This window comes from Rhagoletis pomonella, unplaced genomic scaffold (assembly GCF_013731165.1).
Source record: "Rhagoletis pomonella isolate Grant_MI unplaced genomic scaffold, Rhpom_1.0 Rhpom_scaffold_00004, whole genome shotgun sequence".
NCBI classification, from domain to species: domain Eukaryota; kingdom Metazoa; phylum Arthropoda; class Insecta; order Diptera; family Tephritidae; genus Rhagoletis; species Rhagoletis pomonella.
This window is the reverse complement of record NW_023458558.1, coordinates 29,786,564-29,793,251: the sequence shown is the minus strand read 5'-3', so window position 1 is coordinate 29,793,251 and position 6,688 is coordinate 29,786,564. Positions and strand designations below refer to the sequence as shown.

The following is a 6,688-nucleotide window of genomic DNA, read 5'->3' as shown; positions in this document are numbered from 1 at the left end:
AAAAAAAGGTTGGTTTTGTTCCCAGTCTTATAAATTCATTTTAGGTGGACTTCTAAATGTTACACCCTAACTTTGGTGTGTTTCGAGCCTGGGGGGTGGTTGGCACGTTGGTCGCCTTAATAAATATAGCCTAAACATTTTTCGAGATTAAATATAGTATTCAGACTTCTTCAGATTTTTGTTGAAAACGATATGTAGCGGGTTGAAACTCTCTTTACCAACACTTTGTAAAAACAAATAGCCGGCATAAACCCGAGTTGCACAAACCATACAATAACGGGTACTTCTGTCATAATGGACGCAATATAAGCGAACTAACTCATACACTACGTGCAGACACTTAAGAAAGGTGTCAATTAAAGGGCCATTACTTTCGATTTTCTTCGGGGCACACGTAAAACCATCATCACTGGCAGCCAGACGGCATATAAACAGTACAAATTACAACCTGCAATCAGATGGTCAAGACACAAGTGTAAAAAGGCCTCGAGAAAAGTGCAATTCTACGTAAAAAAAAACATGGGATGGATAAGCGTTTGCACACATTCGTACACGTATGTGGAGGGGTTAGTCGGTAAGCAAAATGTGAAAGAAAAAGAGCAATTCTTTTACCGACAAAACACTTTCACTGCAACCTTGAAGCGCCGCATTTTGCTTTTGCTTGCAGAAATTATTTATTGTACGTTTCCATTGCCTTTTTTTGTAAACTCAAATGGTCGTTCCACTTGCCTGCAAACGACTTTAGCCCAATTAAACGCATGCACTGGGACGATACACACAGGCTGTTTAACAATGAAACACATTTTTTTCAACTCACTCCACAGCCTACACTGAACTAACCAAAGCCAACTTCTTTATAATTTTTTTTTTTTGCCCACCTTTCTGCGAGTAGCGCTCGATAGTACTCCTGCGGACAGCTACGGTCAGGCGGCTGGCAATGGCGTGCCCAATACTTGAGCGGCGTAAAGAATTCCTTCATCTGCATGGCGCGTATGTGCGGCGCTACATCGGTCGCTTGCATGCGCTGTCGCCATGATGCCGAATGTGGTCGCTGTTGCTTATGCGCTTGTTGTGCGGCAGCACGTTGCAAATCCAACCGGCTAGCCGCACTGGCCAGCAGCGCATTTAAATCATATCCAGCCGGTAATTTTCGATTGCCAGTGCCGCTGCCACTGCCTCTATAACGTTCACGGGCATCCTTGGTCGCTGCTGCTGCTGACTTGCTACCACTAACCTCTATGGGGTGCGTCATTTTATTGCCAACATTGTTGTTAAGCTCGAAGCTGGACGGCAGACGCGCGATATCATCACCGTCTAGCAGGAATCTTGCCTCCTTCTTTGAGCGCGGCACTTGCAGCGGTTGCAAGAGCAAGTGGTCGGTGGCCGCAGCATCACCAACAGGCGCATCGCCGTGGCTGTCTCGTGTTGGGCGAGCGTGCTGCTGTCCCAAGGATGCCGCTGTGGCGATAAGCGATGGTGGCAAAGATAAAACTGACGCGCTGCAATAAATTGTGAGCGTGGCGAGGAGCACGGAAAGCGTGATTCTCATGCTGTTTGTCTGCTCTTCTTGCTCCTCCTATACACAAACACACACACACACTGGGGCGTGTGCGCGCTCGAAACACAATTGAACCACTAGCACGTGTGCGCGTTTCCACTGCCGCAAATGTTCGACCGTCCGTCCGTCTGTCCGCGCGTCCGTCCGTCCTTGCTTTGTGGTTGGTGAAATGTGTCTGCTTTTTTCCCGTCGGCTCTATGATGTTCTTGTTGGCGGCGACCACAATTTGTGTCTACGCTATCGCCGTTTGTGACTTCAATTTTTTTGGGCGGACCACCAGCGTAAACGACGACGTGGTGGTTCTAAGCGTTTTTTGCAAGAAACTGAAAGTTGCTGACCATCTTCGAGCCACTTTTATAGGAGTAGCAGCAGTGACCAGCTTTGGAGTCAGCGCTCATGCAGTTGACGTTGGCCAGTGTATTAGGGAATTGACCAATTAACCAATTGGCCAGCAGCCCACCCAGGCTTGACGACGCTTTGGGAACTGTGGCACTGTTGCGAACGCAGAAAAATGGCTTTCGTTTGTGCTGATCGGTGGGGTGGATGCATTCTGCGGCGCTAGGCGGTGTTCGCTATGGCCACCAGCATCGCAGCTAAGGCTGCTGCGTCGGCAATTGTTTGCATTGTTCACGTATGCGTGAAATTAAATATGGTTTTTGTATTTTAGCTATTGTGTTGTATGTGTGATTGCGTGCGAGTAATTCTGCGCGTGTGTGGCGTAATTCTGAATTGGTACTTACATATGACCCAAGGATGGTTTATTTATTACAGAAATATTTCACGGAAGTTATGTATTACCTAAAAAAATGCTACAAAGACACAGCAAAGATTAACTAAGTACTTTAAGATCAGACAACGAAAAATCAATGCCAAAGTCATTTCTGCTCTTTATTAGTTTAAGCGTTTTTTTTAATTGGTTTCCGAATGCCAACAAGGACTAAGGAGTTGTCAAAGTTTATCCTAATCAGTTTGCAATCGGCGGCTGTTATTCTCTTACTTTCAGTGGCTTGGTTAAGTGATTAAGGGAATGAAAAAGTTCGTCTAATTGAGACTAAATATGTTTGATCATATTGGCTTTTATGCCTCCTAAAATCTCTATGATCGATTAATTCAAATGCGGAAACTATAAATAACGAGTTCAATTTGATAATTCAGTGATTTTTGGAATTTCCGTACAGTATATACTACACTGCTCCCCTCAATAAAAATCTATGTACGTTATTATAAAATTTTTAGCTAGCTATGTCATTCTCTGGATTAGACAGCCATTAAATACCGACTAGCTCGCAAATTTCGATTACAAACCGCTACCTTCCTCAGCATGTTTTCGAGATTAGCCAAACCCTCTGCACAAGTCACTCTCCCCCTAGAACTACCATTCAAGGTAATACTAAGGGCTAGTTTGCCCAAAGGCTCGTTACGAATTTTAACGTGTGACATGGCCACATATTTTCTGCCAGTTGGCGCTATCAAATAATTTCGTTCTACTATAGTATGCTCTGAGGCTAAGGAGTGTAGCGAGGACAAAAGAACGTTATGTGTTCCGCGTTTTCCCTTATTCTTGGAGACCTCGAAAATGTACGGATAGTCGAAAGAAACTTATTCAGCTACTATTTAAAGTTGGGGATGTACTTGTGCACCCAAATCTCTACTTTTCGGGCCTTTGTAAACACCATAAAAATAATTTGTCTTTAGGCCGTGATGGATAGATTGGGTGAGCCCCTTAAACATTGAATATTTACGGACCTTTTTTAAGACAAAATATTCAATACAGAACTTCATGCAAAATAGTCTTCATCTGACAAAGCAATTTCTTTAAACGACACTTACATACATAGTGAATAATAAAATATTAAAAAATTAAAGCACGTGCAAAATTCAGCACTGATTCTCGCATCCACTATGCGGTACCAAATTTTGATCAGCGCTGATCGGAATCAGCTTTACGATCGGCTCGGCTTTCAGCGTCCACTGTGCGTGTGCTCTTAGACATAGTACAACCGATCAAAACGCATCAACTCCTCTGGCTCGCTCATGTCGTACGAATGAGCATAAACGCTCCAGCCCTGAAAGTATTCAACACGGATGCCGCTGTTAGTACCAAAGAAAAAGGCAGGTCTCCTTTGAAATCGCTTGAAGTCGCTGGTTAAATCTATTAGGTCAGCGGATTTGTGTTTGTCACTTTCTATGCATTAACCATACCTTAGTTATTTTCTATTTATTTATTTAAACAATTTAAACGTTTTTGCGCTTGATTTTTCATTGTACCTTTTCAAAAGATGCTTTACATACCTACGCCCAGGCCCGTCGAGAGGGAGGGGGGAAAAAGGGGTGAATCCTCCCGAGGCCGGGCTTCTTAAGGGCCCTGAAATATCACAACCATAACTTGTTATTATTTTCTTACAATGTAATTGCTTTTATTATAAATGAGTGTCGTATTGTTGTATGTCGTAAACTTTAAACGCCTAACAACTATATTAGGGGGCTTCGCAAAGTACCATCAAAGTCATATTATGAACTTTTTCAGTGTTAAAAAATAGTTGGTTGTCGTTTCAAGTTCTCTAAACATTTGTTTAAGCTTTTAAAGTTTACGACATACAAGAATACGACACTTACGACAGCGTTGTGAATCCCTCAATTATAATATATTCACAGTGCTTTTTAAATACCGCTGAAAATCGCTGTAATACAACTTTGGAATAGTTTTAATGCTTGCATCTATCTAAAAGCATAAGTATGTGGCAATATTTAATATATGCATACCTAAAATAAATTGCACCTCCTGTTGTTTAGGAGTTATACTACATTAAAATTTTTGCAAGTACTTTCAAAAGCTGCTTTATATTATCGAAATAGTCTTTTCTCCTTATATAACTCAAAAGCTATGTATTTATTGAACTGATAAAATTAATTTTGAGGTCGAAATTTTGCAAAAATATAGTCGGACTGTTACGTTACAGAAAAAGATCGTTACGTTACATTTGCGATATACATAATATAATTAGGTTTTTAATGGCTTTTAGTGTGTTTTATTCAATAAGTAGCATTAATAGAAAAATAATTCCAACAGATTAATGTGTGATTTTATTTAAAATAACTATCTACAGAAATTGAAAAGCGTTGTGTGTACTTTGTCTATTGAAAATCGTCTGTCTTCCGAAAAAGAAATCTTGATATATCAATCTTTCATTTCATACGCTAACTCAATTATCGTCAATAAAAGTATTAAATATTAAAGTATGTATATATGTAAGTAGAGATATTTGTCTAAACCCACATTCTACTTAATCAGAGAATTTTCTTCTTCTTTTAGCCTCTTATTTTGCTCTTGTTGGCCTCGTTCCTTTTTGAAATAATAGAATTCTGGCGTTTTTCCCGCGTGATTTTTAATTTCTGAGCCTATTTGAGTTGGAAAGAATATAAGTTTTAATTATGGGTCAATAGCACGTTGAATAGCTTACAATGTTGCTTTCAAATGAGCCCTATCTTTGACTAAATAAAAAATAATTTTAACTGAAAATTTAATTATGAAAAAAACCTACGTTACAAATAGTTTTGCACCGAGCACACTTGGATGATGAAGAAGGCCGAAAATGCTAGAAGAAAACGAGATTTTACCATTTTTAGCATGGTGGATTCCGTGTCAAAAAACTTGTTGATATTTTGGGCATTAAATTAAAAAATTATGCCGACTTTATTTTCATTAAGAAACTTAATCACTAATTATTTTGTCGAATACTTTTTTATTAACTTCAAAGTACTACAAGGCAATCGAAGAGAAGCAAGTATAATGCAAAGAATGGTGGTGGTTGTGCTTTTTAATTTTCATTAATTTAGAGGTGTCTCAGGGTTAATGAATTTTCATGTTTGAGAGCAGGAGATACGTGTTAGTATTTATATTCTCTAATACCTCAGAATATGTATGACCGAGATATAAACATAAGCTGCGAAACCTGAGAAAAAAATGTTTCCCCTCTTTTTCGTTTTCGGCGATTTGGGCCATATACTTTTAAATTAATACAATTTATAAATAGGGGCCTGAGTTTTCTCTCGACGGTACTGCCTACGCCCATTCCCATCACCAGTCCCAAGCAGATAAAGTTGTGCCAGCCAACGTGGCATCTTTTTGGCAATCATATCCCTCAATTTATCTTGGTCCCTGGAATATGCACACCTTTTAAGTTATTTATAATATTTCTTCTAAACCCACTTTCCCACGCTTTGCGTGCGTCCGGTTCAATACTTCATCCTTTACGCGCATAGTTGGTGGCAATCATTTCGACCGATTGACACTAAAAGCTGTGGCGGCACATAACACAGCAAAAGTGTGCAATGCCACCAAATAAAGCGACAACATTTTATTTAAGTAAGTAACTTCACTTCGCAATCGCATGCACCCCATAAATTTGTCATGTCCTGACATACGACAAATGATGCGCTAAATTCAACAGAACAATAATGCAGAAAAGGTTAGTTGGGGTGGGGGGTAAAAAACGCAAAGAGAATGAGGATAACTAAGAGTGAGGCCGCCAGGTCCATCAAACGCCGATAAAGCCAAATGCGAGCTATTGTTGTCAACGCATTGGACACACACACACTTACACACCGAACAGTGGCAACATCGAATGGCCTGTTTGGGCCAAGTGCCAGTTGTTAGTTGTTAACTACTTTCATTCAAAGAGGCTGCTACTTTTCTTGATTATTTCTTTTTGTTTTCGCTTCTTTTTAACGCTGCTTTGTGAGGCTTACGAAAATTTATTGCCTGCTAATATAGCATCGGAATTGTGCAGCGCCAAAAGTAGAAAAAAGGGGCAAAAAAAAGAAATAAGTAAGCAACGATCTCAAGCTTTGAATTTCTATTACACAGCGTGTGAGTGAAAAATGATATTTGCGATCAGCAGACTGCGCTAGAGTGCTAAGAAGCTGGACGCGGAGGCAGAACCCGTGGGCACGTTTTTAATTAAGTAATACGCCCGAGAACCTACAACGATGAGCCACAGCCACAACTCATCGCTGCTACTGCCGCGCAAAACACCGATGTTGGCGGCTGGACTGCAGTTGCAGTGCCCATTTGTTGCTGCGCTTGCGCCTTGATCATCTTATGGCGTTCTTTTTTCCCCTGCTTGGTTT

General features: G+C 40.4%; 1 protein-coding gene across 7 annotated transcripts in view; it reads left to right on the top strand.

Moving 5' to 3' along the window:
- LOC118737427 (rho GTPase-activating protein 7) overlaps window positions 1-6,688 on the top strand; it is a 396,184-nt gene that overhangs the window by 303,227 nt on the left and 86,269 nt on the right. The window lies entirely within an intron of this gene.